The 23,509-nt window shown below is 38.5% G+C and overlaps 1 protein-coding gene and 1 long non-coding RNA gene across 4 annotated transcripts in view; one reads left to right on the top strand and one right to left on the bottom strand.

Annotated features, from left to right (window-relative positions):
- LOC102030031 overlaps nucleotides 1–6,748 on the bottom strand; it is an 11,575-nt gene extending 4,827 nt beyond the window's left edge. The window contains exon 1 of the long non-coding RNA XR_259316.1: nucleotides 6,612–6,748. This is a non-coding gene — a long non-coding RNA (uncharacterized LOC102030031). The remainder of the gene's footprint in view (nucleotides 1–6,611) is intronic.
- The window catches only part of Gpc5 (glypican 5), a 1,267,099-nt gene that overhangs the window by 5,898 nt on the left and 1,237,692 nt on the right, over nucleotides 1–23,509 (top strand). The window lies entirely within an intron of this gene.

The raw sequence follows: 23,509 nt of genomic DNA, 5'->3' as shown, positions 1-23,509 counted from the left end.
AGGCTTACAATGGCTGCCTGTAGAGTCAGGTGTGAAAGAGTGCAAAAGCGTTGCCTGTGCTGTGCACTGGAGATCCAAAGGATCCAGTCGGAAGTCGAAGGCATGGCGCTCACTCCAGAGTCCCTTGCGAGTCCGTATGAGCAAGCTGAAGGGTCTGCACTGGAAGCCAGGAGATGGACCTCCAAGACGAAAGTGAAGGCTGGAGCTCCTCCGAAGAAACAGAAAGGAACCTTCCTTCTTTGTCCCCCTTTTTATTCCATTTAGGCGACAAGCCTATTGCTTGGTGCCATGCAGTCCAAGGTGGATCTTCCATCTGCAGTAAATCCATTAAGCCACACCCAGAACTGTGTAAGCCAAGCAGTTGGGCATTTCTTATTCTAGTTGACAGAACAGTTAATTATTGCAGGTCAATTGTAAATACTGCTTGCAGTCATAAATGTGGTGTGGCAGCTATACATACTATGTATGTCTCCATCTGCCTCTGTCTCATAATTGTTAAGTTCCTTTTTGCCAGTGTCCAAACACGCTGCATTTGTATAATGAGCTTTAGAAGGCGTTCAATTTGGGGAATTTAAGAATGGTGTTTTATGCTTACCCCTTCTGCTTCCATCGTGTTCTTTTGCATGTTTCCAGCCAGTTCACCTTTCTTTCTGGAATACGGAGTTTTGTTAACCTCTCTCTCTCTATATATATTTATATTATATATATATATATATATATATATATATATATATATATATATACATACACACACATATATACGTATATATATTGTACATATATATAATATGCTTTCTAAATTGTCCTTATGTTTGACAAGGATGCCTTCTAAATCTGTAACATTTTTTATCATTAACTGGTAGAATCAAGAGCAATGTTTTGCACGATGTGCTTCTCCTAAATAGACATGCTTTCATGATCTCAGTGTAACTATTTTGTTAAAAAAAGTCGTGCAAGACTTCAAACCTGTGCCTTGTTGAAACTGATTCTTGGTGAATGTGATCTGCTAAGTAACAATAGCAATTTTGGTAGCCACTTTTGAGATCAACTTTTCTTTTATATAAACCTGACCTTCATGTAGAAGAAAAGACAAGACTGTAACAGTTCTTCCACTTTTCATCTTTAGTAAATCTCAGATTTCACTAATTATCCTGCTGAAATCATTCTAAAATGAGTATTTATTCTTGTATGAGTCACACAGAATAGCACAGCTTTTTATTAGTTGCATCAGGTCCACATATGGCTACCAAGCAAGCTGAATGTCTAAAGCACTGTTATACAAAGAAAATGGGATTCTGTATGTTCATAGTTTTATGAAAGAATACACATTCTCTTAAAAATTTAAAGTATTGAAAACCACAAGCAAGTAGAAGAATATTATCATTCATAAATAACTACCAAAATTCCTTCATGTTTTCTTTCAGAAAGAAAAGAAAGCCCTTGCTAAGCACATAAATATATTTTTTAAAAAAACAGTACTTCTGTATTTCTATCATGTTTTTCAGGTTATGAACGTACTGATATTTTCTATACCGTTACAGTTTTTTTCTAGGAATAATTTTGGTGGCCATGTAATATTCCACGGAATTACCATAACACAAATTAAAATTTCCCTCCAGGTTAGAAACATAGGTTTCTGATGTATTACCATAAAGACTGGGGCCCTAAGAAGTAAACATACTGAACTCTTGAAATACTGGAGTATTTCAGCCTTAGCGCCATTGACACCTCGAGATGAGCTTTTTCTCTTGCGTGGGAGGGCATCCTGGGCATGGTAGAATGCGTAGAAGCAACTCAAACCTCCACCTACTACACGCCAGTAGCAGTGTCACCTCCTGTCATATCACGCTGTGACAAGCGGAAAGGTCTCCAAATGTTGCCACCTGTTCCAGGGGAAGCAGAATGTTCCTGATTGGGAACTTCATGCAGGAACCCGTCCAAAGTGTGCCCCCGCCCCCAAACATACCCATTGTGTAGCTGCCTTGTTTGCATGTTTCAGGTGTCCGCTGTCAGCTCTTTGGAGTGGGCTTTCTCAAGGTTCGCTTTACCAGTTGTCAGTGGAGCATCCCTTTGTTTCCTGCGTGGCTTTGTTTCCTTTTGTTTCCTGCGTGCCACATTCATTATCTTCCTTTTAATTCTTGGTCTTTCACCACTAGGTGATGTGCATGATGAAAATAGAAAACATATCTACGAGAGCCTATTTCGTGGGCATGTGACTGAACTGTGAGAGCGCATACGGTTCTGCACTTAGAGGGACGCAGTGCTTGCTTTAATGTTCTGCTGCTGCAAATAAATGATGTAGCCGATCCTGTTGTGTACCGTGTTCACTCTACTGGCTGGTGCCCACAGAGGGCTTAGTCCAGGATAGGAGTTGCAACGTCTGTTAGTTTGGTAAAGCTGCAAGGAGTATTTTGGTACATCTTTCAGACTTTTCTGATTCATAAGTAAAACTCTAGAGATAAGTAAGGCTATGCATGAATAGCTAGGATTCTGCTGTCTGTGCGGTGACATTTAATGTTTACGGGAGTGCAGATGGGCTCTCATTTTTCTTCCTCACCCCAGGCTAGAACCATTAGCCCAAGGCCCATCAGGGCCCAACTTAAAATTTTACAGATCCAATTGCTTTCCTTGTAGTTACCAGTTCCCATGTTTTTATCCATTTAGAGCCTGCTTGCTTTACAGACCCTCAGAACTTCACCCATGACCGGGAAGCTGCAGATAAAACAAAGCCTTGAGCTATAAAAGACTCCAAGGCAACCCTGCCTGGCAGCTTTCTGGGACCCGGAGACTTCCTGTGAAAGAATTCCGGCTTCCTGCTGAGGGATCTCACCTTCACATGCCAGCCCCTCTGCCATTCCTTTCTCTCTTCAGAGTTCCTGTGATTCTCGTCTTCTGTGAGAGCCCGTACCCCGTCCCTCGTGCTGTGGGGGACTCCCCTGAAGCTCACTGTGTGCTACTTCCACCTTGGGTCCTTTGGTATCTTTTCCTTGATCACCCCTGAAATTTTGAAACTTACCACATATAGGTCAGTACTTGGCTATTTTAAACATACAGCAGGGACTCAAAGTAGCAAGACTGTTTTAAAAATGTATTTCTTTTTGTTTTTTATTAGACCAGAGACTTTTTGGGAGCAGGCTCTATAACTGATTTCTCTTTTTGTTCTGTGATTAAGCCAACATTAAGGAACCCATTTTGATATGTAAATAGGTTAGCAAATAGGTTATTTATTGTGCTTAGTTAAAATTTTTATGCTTTATGTTAATAGAATGAGACATGTAGTAGGTGAAGTTTCTTAAATTATGTTTAAGCTGGGCTTGTTGAGTAAGCTGTTTTCATGGAGTTTATTTTTTCTAAGGTAACTTTGCAACGAATTCTATAAAGTGATCCCAATACTATAAAATTTAAATTTAAAGAAATTTTAATCTAATTAACATTTTTGAGATGAAATAAATGAATTTCAGACAAATGTCTAGGGGAGTTTCCTCGAATATCCTGCCATGAAAGGAAAATTATTTAACATTTAAGGGGTGCATTTCCATAGCTGTTATCACCATACAGGAAGTGTGGCTGGTGTTAGAGCATTCCTGACCCATTATTGAGAGAATGGAGAAAAATAAAGGTTGTTAATGTAAGCTGTGTTTGGCTCTGGATTTATTAGTTTATGTTTCGTTTGGATATATTTCTTGTAAAAAGCTATTTTTCCGTAAAGAAGTTAATAGTAATGAACTTGAAAATGATTCATTTTTCCATCTATCACTCTTGTTAATTTTATGTTGGGGATAAATCACATATTTCCTATCAGTGAAATTTTTCCTGAGTTAAGAAGATCGTTACTCCTGAAAAGATACTGGCTTGGAGTTCAGACTTCATGAAGACCAGATAGAGTGGCCACTGCTTTTCTGAATAAGCAAACAAATAACTGCTATAATACCACAAATCATGATATAGTCAGGCGTAGTCTTTAAAATATTTCTAACAATTGCAAATTAGAAGTACTTATCTAGACTTTTTCCTCAAATTAATTTTAAGTTGATACAATTTTATTTTCAAGTATACAGCATGATGTGTTTATATATATGTTAAAATTGCTGAATAATGTATTATAGAGTTATTATTTTTGGTTGTAAGATCCTTTAATATCCACTCTCTGCATTTTTTCAAGAATATGGTATATCATCACTGACTATGTTTAGCAGGGTATAAAACAGATCTTTTGAACTTACTCCTTCTAAAACATTTTGTAGTTTTTTTAATATCCCTTCCAAGCTAGCCATTCCTCTGGTAAGTACCATTCAACTTTTTACTTCTATGAGATCATTTTTTTTGATTCCACATGCAAGTGAGATGGTGCAGTATTTGTCCATATGTACCGAGCTTATTTCACTTAACATAAAGTCCTTCAGAGTCATTCATGTTTTGGCAAATGATAGAATTTTCTCTTTGACGACCAGACAGTACTCCATTGTGCCTGTGTGTCATATTTTCTTTATCTCTTAATGGTTGCTGAGTATTTAGATTTATCTTGCCTTTAAGACCTCCTTTCAGTGATATCTTAGATAAATTCTTTGTTTCTTTTTAAAGTTTAGCTCATTATTTATTTAGGATATTTTATTAGAGGCATGAAGAAATTTTACCCTAGACAGAATTACCTCTCAGTGGTAATGAAACATGTAGGTTTTGATATGGTGCAGACATTCGTTTAAATATATTTCAAATACAGTCATATTTAAAAGGTGTTAAACTTTTATATTTTATGGGCTAAATTTTTACTACTGTTAGTAGGATGAGTTTGAATTACTGTTTTCTTCCCTTCTGTGTTATAAACACATTTATTTTAGTTTTCATAATTCTATAGGCAAGATAAATAATCTTGGAAGCTATCATTGTAGAGGTCATAGTCCTCTATTTGTCCTTGTCTTAAAGTTTGGGAGAGAATAAAATCTGATAAGGGAGATGAACGAAAGGCACCCCAAGAGTGTGCCTTTATTGATCAAATGAAAAGTATGAGAAAGAATTATTCCTGGATGCCCTTGCTCATTACATATATATTCTTTAAATGGAAGACTGTCAATATTAAATTACCTGTTCAGATTTATTTGCTTTTTGAATAACTCTCTTACTCAGTAAGGTTACACCAAGTTACATTTGGTTCATTTTCTTTTGATCATTGAGATGTCTGTGTTTAATGAGCTGAAACTGAAGTAGGTCAATAAAATGTAGAGATTAACAGTCCGTTCTCACCAGAGTTGGAACACATTTTACACTGGGTATAAAAAAACACTCATTTTTAAAAAAGGTTTTCGATGAACTTAAAAGGTAAAGGAAATAGGAATAATATAGCAAGACTCAAAAAGCTAAGAAATCAATGAATTCTTTTGGGTACTATTTTTTAAGGTGAAGTTTTGTGGATCTGTGCTTTTCTAGTTGAGAACTTTAGTTTTCAAAAGCAAAACTGAAATTTACTTTCATAAAGATTTGTAAGTAGGAGCACAGAACAGGTTCAGGTTGTTACATATTTAATTTATCTTTAGAAATGCACACACACAATAAGAAGTAGGAGGTCTCGCAAAGCACAGAAATGTTGCTATGGAGTAATTAATTGCAAAAAGCAGATACTTTAATGGATTATAGTGAATGGTAATGAATTCATAGTTTTGGTGTAGCTTAGTTTGGACTCTATCAATTTCTTAGCTGTGTGACCTTCAGCAAAGGATGCAACCTCTCTAAAACTATATGTCTATCTTCGCAGAGGTAGTGAGACAGGCTTGTTTCTTAACCCTTTCAATGGCTTTTGAGGACCATACACTATGCTCATGTTATTTTGCAGCATTTTCTACAGATGTAATGTAATTAACTGTATTCGAAAACTTCCTTCTTAGAGACATTTACCGAAGTCTTTGTGGAAGGCCAGAGAGCAAGTAGAAAAATCAACAGAATCATTTTCCTTCATGTTAGTGAAGTATCAAACTTGCAAATATTTGTCATTCATCACTCATCCCCAAGGTATTAATGGTGTATTTTAAGAGCATAGACTGTTTTTTCATTATTTAGTGAATAAAAAATTTATTATTTATACTTTAATTCAATGACAAAATAAAGTTTATTCAAACATGTACCTTAAGATGTAAAACATGGACTTTTGTGAAATATACCATTTAAATTAAGTCAATTAAGATTAAGAGGGATATACCTTGCCTGCAGAAAGGGTTTTAAAGCTGATACCATGCAGGTAGGGAAAGGTTCGGAAATGTGTGGCTGGTTTCATCCTGTGAATTATAGTGACTTCTCTGCCTTTTTTTTTTTTTTTTTTTAATCATGTTGCTTGTTATAGTACTGATAGTCTCCCTGTGCAGCCTGTATTGTGGATGAGAACTATTCTTCCTATTGAAAGCACAAGAGTGGAGTGTGCTTGCAAGACCCTTCCACTTTGGATGGATTCTCCACTCCAGTCTGTGCTTCTGAACGGTATCAGCGGGTGTTCTTGTGCCTGGAGGTGAGTGGGAGACAACATTTAGAGAGAAGACAGGGAAAGTAGAGTGAGGTAAATTCCAGATCCCACCTTGTAGGGTTACCACAGGTTGCCTGTGTTTCTTTATCTCAAACTATCGTACCTGTTAGGTGATCTCAGAAATCTTTCTGGATTCTCATGAGCAGTTATTCCTTTGAACTCCTAAGAGAGGATTTCCAACCTCAGGCTACTTGGTACTGGTCCACTATCTGCTAGGAACTGAGGCACAAAGCAACAGGTGAAGGGCAGGTGAGCAAGTGAAGCATGACCTGTAATTACCGCCACTCCCCATCACTCCCATTATGACCTGAGCTTTGCCTCTTGTTAGATCAGCAGGAGTATTAGAGTCTTACAGGAGCCCATGTGAAGGATCTAAGTTGCATGCTCCTTATGGAGTCTAATACCTGGTGATCAGAGATGGAGCTGAGGAAGTGATGCTAGTGCTGGGGAGTGGTTGCAAAAACATTAGCAGAGACATTTGACCACACAGAACATACTAAATCAATTGCTTGCAGACTCATATCCAAACTGTCAGTGGGTGACATTTGGCAAGTTGCATTTGGTGGCAGGCTTCGTGGTGGCAAGGGGGTCAATGCACTCCTGTTGTACAGCTGCATCTGCTGGCTTTAAGTTACAATCTGGCACTTATTTTGGTCTGTGTGTGACCTTGCTGTTTTATTTACCACTTCTGTGTGTATTACTTGTACTGACCATTTCCTTCAGAGTTTTGTTAAGCACATACGGTAACCCTAGTCTAAGTGAATAAAAACCAAGTGGTGCTGGGAGCATCTCTGAAAAAGAGAAAGACCCAATGAGAAGGCCGTAGAGAACTCTTAAGACTGCTGACAAAAGAAAGCAGCATTTAAAAGAAAATACTGAGTCCTGTTTAAATTAAAGGTTCATTGCAATGGGTGATTTACCTTCTCCAAGCTCGCTTTGTATGCTATATGGTGATTGGCTATGCAATGAAACTTTTAAAAACTGCATCACTACATGGTGCCCAAGCACCCTGCGCTAAAAGATGAGCCTTTGGAGTTTCTCAAAGGAAAAAAGAAACATGAGCATGAAGAGCAGAAGCAATTATTGGAGGCCACCACTTCATCAAATGTGTCTGCGCTGAGAGCATCATTCTTAGTGGCTAACCACATTGCTAAAGGTAATGAGCCCTTTTTATTATTGGTGAAGAGTTGATCGTACCAGCTGCTAAGGACATTTATCATGAACTTTTAGGAGGTGTGGTTTAAAACATGACATGTGTTCGTCTTTTGGCTCGCACTATAGCTACCGGAATCGACGAGCTAGCAGAGGCCATTGAGATACAGTTGTTAGAAAAGATCACTGAGTCACTGTGATATGAAATCCAGTTTGATGAGCTGCCATTGCGGACAACAAGGCAATGATGCTTGTTTATGTGGGATACATTTTCATGAGGATGTGCGTCAGGATATGGTACGGGTGCTTTTGTTGCCAATCAATACCACAGCTGCAGAACTATTCACCTCTTTCAGTGATTCCATATTAGAAAAAACTGAATTGGTCATTTTGTATTGGTGCATACACAAACGAAGCAATGGCCATGACTAGATGCCTTTCTGGTTTCGCTACTTGGGTCAAAGAGGTTGCTTCTGAATGCAACTCTATGCACTGTGCTATCCGTAGAGAAATGCTGGCTAGCCAGAAATGTCATGTAAACTTAACAGTGTTTTGCAGGATGTGATTAGAATTATCAACCATATTACAATACATGTTCTTAACTCACATATGTTATGCAGCTCTGTGAAGAAATGGATGCAGAAAACTCTTGCTTTTCTTACACCTGTCTTCTTTTATACACGAAAATGAGATAGCTTTCTAAAGGTAGAACAGTGGCCAGAGATTTTGAGTTATGAGAGTGGCTCCAGAGATTTCTTAGAGAAATAGTTATCACTGGCAGCACAGTGACACAGAATGAGTCTTGAAACTTGCTTATATGTGTGACCATCTTAGTTACTTCTGTTGCTGAGACAAAATACCTGACACCCCAAATTAAGGAAGGAAAGGTTTATTTAGCTCACAGTTTGTGGAGGTTTCAGTCCATACTTGGCTGGCTGTAAGGCAGAGTGGCACATGGCAGAGGGCTACAGTTCATGGCAGAAGACAGCAAAACAACAAGAGCAAAAGGCAAGAATGGCAGCAAGCAGTCTCTTTCCCTCCCTTACACTGTATGCAAACTTTCCATCCCAGGGTGGGTGTAGCTTTCACATCCATAATTCCAACATTGTACCATGAATCAATCATAAATCTAGAAGCCTGCCCCATGACTACATGAGGATTTGGGGGGATATGCAGTCACAAACCATAACAGTGACATATTCAAGTGCTCAACAAGCTTACCCTGTCACTGCAGGGAGAATGACAGTAGTGTTAAGTAGGCAGATGAAGTGGCTGCCTTCAAACCCAAACTGAGTTTGTGTGAGCATTAGGATGTTAGACATATTTCAAATATTAGCAAGTATTTTGAAAGAGACTGAGCCAGGACTTTCTTTTTGTCACTTGGTACATGACTATCTCAGCTTTCAAGAGGGTTTGTGCATTACTTCTCAACTGTGAAGGTCCCTGAACTGGGATGGACTAGGCCCGCAATCCATTTGTGAATAAAACAGGTGAATCAGCTTTGTCCAAACTGGAAGAGGATCAGTTCTTAGAGACGATAAAGGACAGAGGCCGTAAAAATATTTTTGAGACAACTTCAAATCTGCAAATGTTCTGGATTTAAGTAAAGGCAGAATATCTTGAGATGGCCACAAAACACTGAAAAGCCTGCTTTCATTTGCATTTTCTTTGCAAAGCAGGGTTTTCTGCAGCGACAACCAAAATAAAGATTATGGAGTAGCCTGGACTTCAGCAAAAAACTTTGCGTGTCACTGTCTCCTATCACCCAACATGGGACTGTCCAGTTGCAGGAAAATAAATTTAGCATTCCCACTGATTCTACATTATGATGAGTTGTATAATGATATTGTTATATATTGCAGTGTAATGATAATAGAAATAGAGTCCTTAGTAAATGTAACAGGCTTGAACCATCCTGAAACTATTCTTCCCACCCCCACAGAATTAGTCCTTGATGTCAAAAAGGTTGGGGACTGCTGCCCCCTGGGTTAGTAACAGTTCCCTTGGGTTAGTAACAGTGCTAACCAGGGAGAACTGCTGTACCTCGTAGTTTTCCTAGATCCTCTCCTTTGTAGAAATTTAATTAAATAACCCAATTTGGAGTGCCAATCTGTTTCCTCCCAGAATTGTGTCTGGAAAATTTTTTTATGCACTTCAACCTATAAACTCACTGCTTTCAGAAGATAATTTGAGTTGAATGTAAAATGTATGGAAAAGTAAATCTTCTCTAGGGATACTTAATAAATGTTTTTAGAAATTCCAGTCAGTGACAGCTTCTCTACTCACATTTAGTGGCAATGTGATCATGCTTTTGTTATTTCCATGCCTTTTTCCTCACTTCTTTTAAGCATGGCATTGGTGGCAGCTAACTCTTTAGACTTCAATTGGAAATATGACTAAATCAACCACACCCTGTGATGACACAGTAATTTAATCCCCACTGACAGTACCAATTCAACCAGTCACCGAGTTCTCATAGACCCTGTTCTGCAACATGTGTCTGTGAGTTCCCTGCCCACTGCCATTGCTACCATCATGCTTTGACCTGGTGCCTTTCCATGGCTAAATCCCTCAGCCTCTATATACTGCCTTTCTCTTGCCGTTTCCTTCCCCAGGGGATTCCCAGTTGGGTTCCCAATAAAACTCAAATCTTTATTCCTTATGTAATCCTTAAATAATTTGCCTTTAAAAAATAGTGTATTTAAATACTTTTGTACAATAAAGTAAAATACCACAGAGAAATTAATATAGGGAGGCTATTGTGACATTTCTTCTGTAATGCAAGCAATTAAAAGGTCAGCATCTTTAATCATAAATGAGCTTTTTATAAACAAAGACATTAATATTCTGAGGGAATTGAAAACATAAAGAGGAAAGTCGAATGATATAAGTGACAAATAAGGATATGTGAAGATGATTAGGCTCAGATTAATGAAAAAACAACTTCTCAGCAACATCACATTCCTAAAGACTAGAAATACCAGTATCTAATGCTGCTGTGATTGTGCGCCCTGAGCTACACACTGGGAAGGTAGGCTGATAAATCCTGTTTCTGTGCTCAGAGGAACTCTCAGAGGAGTTTTGGACTTATGACTCAGAATTTGCATTCTGTATACCATTTGCCCCAGCAGTTTCAATTCTCGGCAAAGCATTCTGTCCAAGTAATTGGACGAAATTTAAATAAGTTTATATATAAGCATAGTAATTGCTACAAATTGTGTAGATCTATTGATATCTGCTACATCACAAATTATAGACAGTTATGTGAATGATTAAGCCAAGAGAGGTAGAGGTAAATAACCAAAGTAAAGCATGTAACTTAGTGACATTGCTGAAAGGAAAAAATACGTTACAGCTCTGCTTTAAAAACAAAATAAGAAAACTATTAGTATATCTATGTATGAACAACCCCAGTGTGCACAAAATACTCATTAATAGTAAGATACTCTCAGGAAATAGAGTTTGGAGAACAAAACGCAGTTAAGAAGTAAAAATATCACACAGATTTTTACGTTCTTTTGAATTTTTGAAAAAAGATGGTTTTTAAATTGAATTACATCTTTACATTTATCCCTTGTAGGTGAGGTTTGTAAGTATTTGTGATCCATGTTTTCAGGAACGCGAGGTGGAGCCTGTGTAGCTCCATCTTTCTGAGCTTCTTGGTGTGATAAAGCCTGTCAGACTCCTGGGACTGGGGCCAGTGGAGCAGTGCAAACAGCCAGTGCCATAGCTCTGCGTCGGGCTAGCCTTGACTTTGAGGGAGCATCAGCCCTTTAATGATCGAGCCCCTTCTTTAGTTCTATAGGATCATTTCTTCCTGTCTTAAGGGTTACATTTTATTAATTTTTATTTTTTTATTAGTACATGTTTATAATAAATAATGATTGCATTTATCACGGGGAGCTGGCACATAATACGTATTAATTCCTCTTTTTTTCCTTTCCTAACGCCTACACACTCCTTCCAACTCCTGGTGCCCTTCTCATTTGCAAAACCATGAGTAAAATTACTCCTCACCAATTACCCCTGGAAATGAAGTGCTCTGAAATAACTTTAGAACTGGGAATAATTTCTGAAGCCATCTCTGAATCAGCATCTAATTATGGCTGCGTGTTTAAGGGCATCACGTTCAGAATAAAGGAACATTTCTCTTGAACTGTTTTGTTGCTCTGTTGGTTTTAGTCCCCGTATTTCCCATTGCAGTTTCGTCCTCGTTGGAAGCTGTTCACTATACAGTGTCAAGGGTGATGTTCTAAATGATGAACCGAAGAGTACTGGGCCTCTAAGCAAATTCACGCTTTCAGATTCAAGTTACAGAGCCCAAAGAAAACTGCCCTAAGAAGCAGTGTGCTGGAAATACTCAGGCATCTCCAGGGATGGCGAAGACAAAGAAGCAGAGGGATGAAGATGGGCTAAAAATTGAAACTTGAGCCTGACTTGCTCACAAATTCCTTACTTTGTGTGGTTTCAGGGTTGTTTTTCCTGCCGCAAAGCAGCCTTCTTCCCAATAGTAGAAAATAAGTCTTCTGTAAACTTCTCCCAGAACTGAGCAACCCACCCAGCCTTCTTGGTTGCAAGTTAAAACATTTCAAGAAGGGGATCACTTAGAATGGTTTTTCATGAACTGTAAAGAGAAGCTGTGGCTGGGGAGGAAGAGTTCCAGCAAGCCTGTACAATTCTCCCCACGAATCTGGAGATACTCGATCTGCGTCTGAAAACATCCTTAGTTGTTCCCCAGGGCTTGTGTCAAAAGCTCAGACTCCATCTGCTGCAGTCAGGGCTCTCAGTGATGGCTTTTTTCACTTGTGCTCTTCTGTCTCACCTCCCCACTGTGAGAGGTAATCCACCTTGGGCTCTGATTGTTTCTGCGTGATTTTACAGTGTGTCAGTAAAGCAGGGCTTCAACTTTCCTTCACGTGGGCCTTTTCTGTGTTGTTGCAACCATCAACAGGATGGGAACCACCCGGGACAAAGAGGAGGCTTGCTTAGGCCCACGGTATGGTTGGCGAACACCAGTAAGTTCAGTGTTCCTCCCTGTCATGCAAAGCACTACCTCTGCAGGCATCTCTAGAACCGCCTTGGAGCAGGGTGAATGACATGATGTCATGCTGCTTGCCATGCTGTGTGTCTCCTGTCTTCTGTCTGCATTGGTGAACTAGCAAAGTAGGAAACTGAAAAATATTTTTATAACTCCCAACCACTTCCCCCAGTTCACAGGGGCCATGTCTGTTGAGCTAGCGTTGCACTTCAGCTGTACCTCAATACATTTGATTTCCTCAATGAAGCACACCTTTTTGTACATCTTACCCATTGTTGTGTCTAGAATATCTTGCATTCTCCTCGCATTCTTATCTGACCAGTCTGAGTTCAGATCTGTTTGGCTACATACCCGCTTTGTGAATTCGGAGAAAGACACAAGACACACTTGACCCTATTTCTCATTTTAAAGGTAGTAATATTTTCCTCGTAAATTTTTAGCATATACTTAAAGAAGGTATTTAAAATGTTGCTCAAAGAAGCCTCTGACTACTGCTCTTGTTTCTCCAAGAAAAAGAGAACATTTCTTCCTCCATGCTCCCACAAAATTACTGTTTCTTTCATAACATTTTATCACATTAAGTTTTTCTTTTTACCAATGTATCTTCCCATAGTCTAACCCAGGAAGGAAAAGTTCCATTTTATCCTTATTATCCTTAATAAATATCACAGCGTCTTTGCAGAACAGGTGCTTAATCAATGTCTGATGGATTCATTCGACTTTTTTAATCAAAATAAAGAGCAGGAAATTACTCTGTAATTTAGCGCAGGTGAAAGGAAGGCTCGGGAGCTCCCGAAAAGCCCCCTGAGAACAGTAGGCAGAGCCCATCTCTGCTGGGAGGCTGCTCGTTCTTCCCCAGCACAGAAGCGTCTGTCTGTCGCTTACTAAGATGCCATTTCTGAGAACTCTGGCTAAGTTGATCTGAAAACAATAATCAGCAGGATCCAAGCACTATTTTGCCCCTTTTTATTTCCATTAGCGATTTATTAATCTTGTAGCTACTAGGTATGTTGAGGTGATAATGTGTAATAGAGGGAAACATGGGTCCAAATATCATTTGAGAGAGTATCAGCAAATAGCTTTGGAGATCCCTTGGGTGTAAGAAAGGAGAGAATTTTGAGACTTGGACCACATATATATTTGAATTTTACAGGGAGATCAAGGGAGATTAAGATGGATATTTTGTAGATTTTTCAGGTAGGAATTCGCCAGTGGCTAGGAGTATACATTTGCCAAGGAGTGGAAAGATCGAAATTTAAAGTGTAGGAGTAACAAAAGAGTGAAACGGAGACATGGAATGCAGATCATGTTTTCAAGATGTTTTCTTCTCTGCTGGTGAATTTTGTAATTCTTGTGTGTGTGTGTTGGCTTTGCATAGCACACACTTCCTAAGCATGCTGGTAGATTCAGAAAGTGATAAGGCAAGTTATCATATGTCTCCAAAGGCATAAATTAGGAAAATGATATTCTTTATTGAAATCTGCACTGTAGTATGATCAAGTGCCAAAATATTTCAAAAATGTATGTGTAATAAAATTCACAGAAGACAAGAGTGAGAGAACAACCAATAAACTTTTAATTTTTTAGTTTGGGAAACAAAACTAAGTGCATGATAACAAATGTCACGTTCAGAGCAGCCTCACAAATTGTGCAGTCCCTAAGGGAGGGGCGGGCCGTGACTCAGTGAAGGAGAGTGGAGAGTATTGGTTGCCTCCACGTGCTGCACCCCACGAAGGTGTGCACCCTAACGTGGCAGCGGCTGACGGGCTGCACAGAGCCAGGCTGTTGCTAATCCCCCACCAAGGAGACATCACCACGGAGGCCGCAGAGATACAGTGAGAAAAGTTGGGCAGAGCCGTAACACTATCTAAGTCTATGGCCCCTTCCTGATACTGATCCTTTCCTATCCCAGTTGAACTTCCCTGTATTTCAGAGCTAAAGAATCACTACAGAAAACATTTAATATTCCTTTCTGGACCTGGAAATTGAGAACACACACCTACAAATTCTGACACACCTGATCTCAACTCAGAATACCTCATGAAATACATAACTTCTGTAACAGTGAATACAAAAAATAGAGAGCAGTTGTTATAAAATACGCAGTGTTTTATTCTGAAAGTTTTGCAACATAAAAGTACTCCCTAATCTCAGTTTCATATTTCATGTTGCCTTCATAAAGAGAAAACTGAAAAGTTATGTCAAACAGGAAAACGTTTTTGAAGGTTAATTTTTGTTTGTTTCAAAGGGATGCGGTGAAGCCTGAGAAAGGTAGACTGAATAGGAAGAGGGAATCTCAGAAGTAATGCAAGAAATATTGCTGAAGCAAAGTCTGTAATTTACGCAGTAGGCCAGCGTGTCACTTTGCAGTGGCATTGACAGGGCACATGTCTTAGCTAAGGCTTTTATTAGGCATTTGTACTGTTATTATTTTTGTGGTTACTTTTATTACTGAAATGGTATATCTACTGGAAAAAGTATCAGTGTATAGGATTTAAAAAAAATTATGCTTATAGCCTTTCAGGTATCTCCACAATGCTGAGAACTGGAAGTTACAAGAGACTTTGGTAGGGAAATACATGTACGACGTTAGGCATTCTCAGGTACACATAGGCTTAGAAAGCCTACTATATTCATACACCTTACCCTTTTTAATTTAAACTTCTCCAAACAACTGAGAAATAATTATAAATCAAATATTCACCTATCATTTACATAATATTGGTGAATATTTGTATATGGAACAAAAGGAGCAATGACAGAAGGAAAAAAGTCATTATAATAATTTTGGGAGATAAAGAAGGTTCCTGATCTCAATTTTATATAATGCTTTTGAATGATAATTCTAAATCATAAATCTGCTATTAAATTTCTGAAGGTAATGAGAAAGGCAGACTACATTATAGAAGCTCAGGATGAGAACTCCTAGTGACCACAAGCTTTCCTCACAGTAGATTTCTGATGATCTAAAGGGTCCTGTGGCATCAGGGCCAAGTAATCAGTTTCATCAAGATATTGCTGGACTTGATTGGAACAATAAGGACTTTCGGGGGCTTGTGGCAGAAAGGGGATAAAATGCAGGGTGTGGAGTCTGTTAGAATCCAGTGCTTTCTAAAGATGCGATTGGGAATGTAGCTACCCCTGCTCAACATCATGGCCATGACTAACATCCCGAGAGTTTAGGAAATATTGGGCCCAGTGTGGACGCTGGCCATCTAGTACGGGTTGGGGAAAAGAAACTGACCCTGTTGTCAGAACTAAATTGAATTCCTGCTTCTGGACTTCAGATAAGATAGTAAGTTAGGGTGAGTAAAGGCATGAAAAATGTTGGACAAATATAAAGTGGATTTTGGGGACTTTATTGAACCATAGATAAAGGGTCAATTGATTAGAATCCACGATGGAGTAGAATCAGAATGTAAGAATAGGATGTGTTAATTGAGTAGAGGGGGGGAATCTAAATAGATTAATTTTAAAATGAACTAATTAGGGAAAGATTGAACAGTGGGTACTAAGTTACAGTTAGATAGGAGTGAGAAATTCTGGTATGCTATTGTACAGTAGGCTGAGTATAGATAGCAGTTATATACTATGTATTCCAAAAAGCTAGTATAGGGGATTTTGAGTGTTTCACCTAAATAAACGCTAAATGTTTGAGGTGGTAGATATGTCTAATCTGACTTAGATATTACACAGTGTGTGTGTGTGTGTGTATATATATAAACGTCAAGTTACTCCAGTAACATACAGTTTTTATGTATCAGTTAAAAATAACAAATTTTAAAATAATGAGCTATTTTTAATTTAAGTGAGGTGTTCAGTAATTATAACACAAAGACAAATACTGTTTATTGATAGCCTACTACATACTAGATATTTGTTAAGATTTAGTAAACATCTTGATAATTTTAATGGTTTAAGACATAATGGCCCATATTTTCTTTAAGAATGTAACTAATTTTCAAAGTACCATTTTCCTTGTTTCTTGTTTCTGTATTTCAACATTTGGGTTGGCGTTAAGAGAGAGTTCTAAGACTCCGTTATTTACCCATTTCCGAGTGAAGTAGATTAACATGTTTATCTGCTACACTATTTAATTTCTAAGTGAGAACTTCACTCTTTCTTCTTTTCTCAGAATTCAAAAGTGTCTTTTTTGACAGTTGAAAGAACAAATGCTTATTTGAATGATTTTTAAGGGACATTTTTCATATGCATTATCAATTCAGAGTTTTGGAAAAAATTTTTACTTTAGCTGTGACATGCAGATTAAAAAGTCTAGTTCATGAGCATCCGCTGTAATAAGAATTTTAATTATTTAAAGCAACTTTTAAACTAATACAGAATAACTAGATTTCTTTCTTTCTTTCTTTTCTTGTTTGATAAACACTAGTTAGGTGCTGAATAAAGGGCAACTATTTAGAACCTGCTCCTTGCCCTCAATAACCTGACAGGGACTAGGGAGCAAGATTTGGAGTAAAATTATAGTAAAAGATTTTACATGGTATAACAGTGGTCTGGCTGGGCATGGTGGCCCACGCCTGTAATCCCAGCACTCGGGAGGCTAAGACAGGAGGATCATTGCAAGTTCGAGGCCAGCCTGAGCTACAAAGTGAGCTCAAGACCAGCCTGAACTGCATAGCGAGACCCTGCCTCAGAAAGACCAACCCCCCCCCCCACCAAAACAGTGGTCTGGGTAGGGTTGAATGAGGATCAGAGTAGGGACTGGCTAATCGTAACAGGGGTTCTCAGGATAGAATAAGCTGAATGTCAATACAGAAGAGACATTTTAGTAGAAAGAACAGAGGAAGGGGAGATGAAGTGTATCCTCCCTGAGGGAGAAGTAAAGAAAGTCATGGAAGTGATGAACATATCGCTCTGTGTTCAGACAATTCTTAGCAGTACTGAAGCTGAGGGTAAAGCCAAGCAAGAGGTGAAGCAAAGGGCAGTGACTCTCAAATTGTCATACCCAAACAAGAACTCATGATTGACCCTTAGAAATTCACAACTCCTAGACATTCCGATCCATCCAGCTTGAGAATCTTCATTTTCATTAAGCAGTTTTGCACCCCCGTATCAGTGATCATGATCGTGAAAAGCAGGGACATGAGGGAGAGTTTTAGAGTGGGATAGTCTGGTCATTTTTTTGTGTGACATTTTTCTCTCTGGAAACAGTGTAAAAGACATGAAAGAGTACAAGATTAGAGAAACTCAGCAGCAGAGACTGCAGAGTACAGTGACTTAAGTGAGATTTCATTTCATTGTTATTTTTGTAAAATGTAACCTTCAGAAGTTGAGCAGTCCTAGGCTATCAGTGTGGGTTCTGCGTGGTTCTGACATACGGAGTATGTGGCTCCGAACGTTCCTCTAGAGGTTGCCAAAATTGCAAATGGGAAGGGAGAGGAATGGTGGAAATAAGAGAGAAGTGCAGGTATGTTTCAGGACGTGCACCGAGGTTAGTATCTTTTGATCTGTATACCGTCAGTGGCCGTACCTCAAAGCCAGAGGTATCTACACGGATAGCCTAGAGAGCTTGGAAGGACAGATAAGCATCCTATCTTGCACGGGCTGTCAACATGTGTTTGGGATTCTTAGCTAATTTCTGGGTCCTGGGTCCTCGGTCCTGGGTGTATGGTCTAAAGAGGAATGTCGCTAGGGAAGACAGATCATTAAGAGGGACATAGCTGAAGAAGGAGGAGAGTGACCTCTTCTATCTAAATGAAAGGGAGTGTTGGCTGTTAGAAAGTAGCTAGAAGAATGAGGGTGAAACTGAAGGAGCAAGAGGAAATAATCCAATGAACGAAGTTCCTAAAGCTAGAGGAGGTATGATGGTTAGCTTTATGTGCCAGCTGGGTCACAGGGTGCACAAGTGGCTGATAGTTTGTATTTGAGTGTGTTTCTAAAAGAGATAGGCATCCGAATTGCTAAACTGAGCAAATCGAGTACTGTTTTCTAAAGTATATGGATATCACCCAGCCTGTTGAGAGCCCATCCAGAAGAGAAAGGCAGAATGGTATTGAATTGTCTCTCCCTGTCTAATTGCCTGAGCTGAGATGTCAGTTTTCTCCTATGTCCTGGGACTTATACTAGTCCTTAAGGCCTCACACCACCAGCTTTCCTGGGGCTTAGTTTGCACATGGCAGATCGTAGGACATCTCAGCCACTGTAGCTGCAGGAGCCAGTTCCTCATAATAAGTGTTCCAAGTGTTCATTGATGGGCTCTGTTGTTAGGGAACATAACATGCAGGTGCTTACTGATGCTCTAGGTCAGAAATTGCATTGTTTGGTTTGCCATAAACACCTACTGTAATGTTACGTACCCCTCTTTTTTTTTTTGAGACAGAGTCTCACTCTGTGTACTCTTCTTTTAAAGCTTGAACTCTGAATTAAATTTTTATAAATCTAGACAGAACTCTAGATTCTGGTTTAACACGGATTTCTGTTGTCACCATTCTGACAGAACTTTTGAAGTTTGTATAGAAACCTTTAAAAGTTAGTTTGTGTCCTCAGTTTTATTTTTTTTACAGCTGCTAAAATATCTCTGTAAGCTTTTCCTTTATTCGTTTGTAAGTTGTATAGTAAATGTGTAGACTTCATTGACCAGCTAAAATGTTGGGTATCTATAAATGAGACCAAAATGTGGATTGTTTTACTTAATAAAAAAATTTCTATTGGGGCTTACTGTTGAATGAACAGCAGCTAACCTGCAACTGGGAATGCTTTGTGTCATCAGTATTTGCATTCCATTCATAAAAGCGTGCAAGTCTTGCCGGCTTAACGAAAATATTGTGATGCCATCTAGCTAGAGTATAACATGCTGGTTTTAGGTTTTAATGGAATCAGTGTAAAATTATATCCCATAAATACAAAAGTATTGGTGTTTGTGGATAAAGCAAATTGGCTATGTATGTATATAATGTTCTATATGTAATGGATAACTAAGTACATACTACTTTGTGAGCACGTGGTTGGACCAGGAATACCTTCTGCTCAGCATAGGAAATAAGTGGGTTTCAGAAAAGAAATGAAACAAGGACTGTGGAGAGCTCTGTGTAATGGTTTTTCTTCCTTGCCCTACTATGTGGTGGTTTGTTGTTGTTACTGTATTTTTTTCTTTTTATGTCTCTGATGAAACAGCATGCCTATATTATACACAAACACCTCTGACTACAAACAAGTTAAGCTACAATTTCAAATTCCCAGGTGAAAGAATCTGATTGGTTTCCTTTGAGTCATGCATTCACCATCATTTCAGAGTGTAATTAGAGATCTGAGATTACTTTATGTAGGTGCCTCTTTCATAGATGGGGAATTGAGAGCAGAGTGCTTGGAGATGAGGTTTATTATAAGGTAGGCTGATAGCCAAGGAAGCGCTTGTTGTAGCTGAGTAAGTCTGTGAGGTCTGAGTTCCATTTGAAGTTTTCCTCCTCATTCCTACCTGTAACCCTACCATTGGCAAGGTTTTTGGTCTGCTTACATCAGTGAAAGCAAATAGCTCCTTGAAAAGCAAGAGGTAACACTTCATTTCTCGTGCTGGGTAGTTCAGAATCTTAGTTTCAGCTCAGCTTGGAGGAGTTTGCCACATAGATACGGTCTCATTTGGAAAAAATGGTGAGAGTTGTTGATTATTGAGATGGTTTATTTAGATGAGTTGGTGAAAGCAATAGAATAATTTGAGACCTCACATTTAGGGAATGAGATTGCAATTAATTTTTCTTACCCTTAAAATGCCAGTCAGTACTTCTGCTGTATGCATGTGCATGTGTGTGTGTGTGTGCATGGGCGCATGTGTGAGTGATGCGTGTGTATGTGTGAATGCTTTTTATCGCCCAAGCTCTTAACTGGTAGCAGAGTGTTAACTATTGATTCCAAATTCATGACTTGAAGTTTCAGAAAGCATTTTGTTTAGCATACCTTTTTTGCCTGCTTTATGAAAAGAGAATATATCCTTTCATATTAGAAATGCTTGTTATTGGTTGTAAAAATAAGGATGTAAGTATGTGGTTTTGTGTGAACTTTAATTGACCATTGCTAGCAAAACAACTCTGAGCGCATTATCTATTGAAAGATCAATGATGCCATCTATATATACGAGAGACATCATTATGGTTCTATCTGTGAATATTATGTTGACCTTATTTGTCTGAACTTGCAGATTCCTGAATGTTACTTATTTTTTATTGAATCCAGACCTATAAAAACTCTTGATAGCTGAAATGCTTAATAGTCTCCTGTAATACATTTTCATTTTAATGAATAATATCGGTACATACTTTTATAGAACAATTCCTCTGTTCCATAAACTAAAAAATGAAGCTATGAATTACACTGATACATTATTGTGAGGGATATTTGTAAAAATGTAAATACAATAACCAGACATTCTATTTCAAATGTTTTATTGAATCAATTTTTGATGTCTTCAGCAATAGGCTCTTCCTAGATATATATTTAAAGCTATCTTATTAATTTTGAACTAGGACAGTGCCTTCAAAATTTTCTTATAAAATACTGCATATGAAAGTATGGAGAAGAGAATAAGGCTAATACTTTATTGAAAATCTTGGTGCCTGGTACTGTCTTAGTTATTTACAATGTACTTGGAGAAAAAGCAAAGTTAGTTCTTAACCTATTTGGACACAGTCTTGGAAGAGAAATACTATCAATTAAATACACTTAAGCAGATACCCAGGAAAGCAGAGAACACAGACGATACTAGGGGCTGTTGGGCAGCCCTTCTAATCAAGATAAGCAGAATGAACATTACAATTTTTACACAGGTTTTAGTACAACAGTTTTCTGTGAGTTGAGCTGACTTTGTAATTAATCCTTGTAATGAGCAGGACCCAAAATACAATGTGATTGTTCTTAAAGGAGCTCTGTAGTTACAGTGAAGAAAACAACCAAAATGGTAGCCCCGATGCTGAGAGATCTCTGAAAAAGCACAGGCTATTTGAATACGGCTACTTTCCCAAACCTTGTTAATCCCTTCCTTCTTAAAATGCTTACAGGAAACTATTCATTTACTTGACTGTCTTCTCTTTTGTTTCTAGTTCATTGATCACACCTAAACTCTTTTGAAGGACTCCTTCCAGGCTCCAGTTTACATTGGCAAGATTTAGACTTTGTCTTGGCCAGTAGTTCTTAATTAGAGCTGATTAAGCCCAAGGGGAGCATGTAGCAATGTCTAGAGGCATTTAGTGTTTACAGTGTGTGTGTGTGTGTGTGTGTGTGTGTGTGTGTATTTGTGTTTGTGTCCACATGTGCTAGTGGCAACTAATGGATAAAGTTCTGGGATGCTGAAAAAGATGTACCTTGTACAGGGTAGCGTTTCCACCAGAAAAGAGCTAACTGGCCCCAAGGGTCAGAACTGTTGAGATTGGGAAGCACCCCAAACTTCATTAACTAAATTTTGGTGTTCTTATAATATCTGTCAGTACTTTTTTTTTTTTTTTTTTTTTTTTTTGGTTTTTCTCCGGTACCGGGAACCGAACTCACGACCTTGCGCTTGCCAGGCGGGCGCTTTTGCCACTGAGCTAAATCCCCAGCCCCACTCTGTCAGTACTTTAATAGTACCTATGTTTCAAGGTTCAAATTTATGTTTTCAATATATATCTTCCTGTGCCCCAGATTTGCATGTTCAGATATTTTCACATCTTAAATTGGATGTCTAATAACTTATTTCCAAAGTTGAATTCCATTTTCCCCATGCAAATCTCCTTTTTTATTAAGGGTACAAATTATTCTTGCAATTTCTCAGGTTAAATTCTAAGCATTCTCATTGACTGTTCTCAGTCTCACCTGCTGAATTTCATCTGCATCATCTGTTCCAAGTTGTCTTAGTGTTTTAGTGATTAAGTGTTTCAGCCATTCTGAGTTTTTATAGGTCTGGATGTATGTCTAACCTAATTGCTTCTTTATACTTTTGCTACAGTACTAACTCTGATTTGCAGTTAGGAAATACTGAAATATTAATTAATAAACTTTTAAGAGATAGATCAAATCAAGATACTTCCCTCATTGTAATCAAATTATTATCATTATCGTAGCTAAATACTTCCTGAGTTACCTACAAGGCCCCATGTAAACCAACCTCATTGTCTCTTTGTTAATGGATTAGTATTCTTGACTTTTTTTTTAATCTTTGATTTTTTATTAGTTTGAGGATAAGGTGGTTAGACATGATTTTCTTTGCATTATCTTGCCTGGAATTCAATAAGCTTCTTAAGTTAATTTCTGATTGCCTTGATTACTTTTTTCTTGTTGCTGAGACAAAATACCTGACACCTAAAATTAAGGAAGGAGAGGTTTATTTAGCTCACAGTCTGTGGAGGTTTTGGTCCATACCTGGCTGGATCCAAGGCAGAGTGGCACATGGCAGAGGGCAACAGTTCGTGAGTGCAGAAAACAGCAAGAGCAAAAGGGAGGCAGCAAGCAGCCTCTTTCCCTTTCTTCCATTGTATGCAAACTACCTGCTCTAGGGTGGATGTAGCACTCACACCCGTAATCCCAGCATTGGACCTTGGATCAGTCATAAACTCTAGAAGCCCACCCCTTGACTGCATGGTGCTTTGAGGGGGACATCCAGACACAAATCATAATACTGATATTCACAGAACTTGGGAAATTTATGGGCATTTCATGGAATATTTTATTCTACTATTTTCTTGTTTGTCTTGTGGGACTCCAGTGTTAAACATGTCACACCTTTTATGCTCTTCCACTGATCTGCTCACTCACTCTATCTATCTATCTATCTATCTATCTATCTATCTATCTATCTATCTATCTACCTACCTACCTGTCTTATCTAT

The sequence above is a fragment of the Chinchilla lanigera genome, unplaced genomic scaffold (genome assembly GCF_000276665.1).
Source record: "Chinchilla lanigera isolate Chin_1 unplaced genomic scaffold, ChiLan1.0 scaffold00003, whole genome shotgun sequence".
In the NCBI taxonomy this organism is placed as follows: domain Eukaryota; kingdom Metazoa; phylum Chordata; class Mammalia; order Rodentia; family Chinchillidae; genus Chinchilla; species Chinchilla lanigera.
The sequence above is the reverse complement of the archived record's forward strand: the minus strand, read 5'-3'. Positions and strand labels throughout refer to the sequence as shown.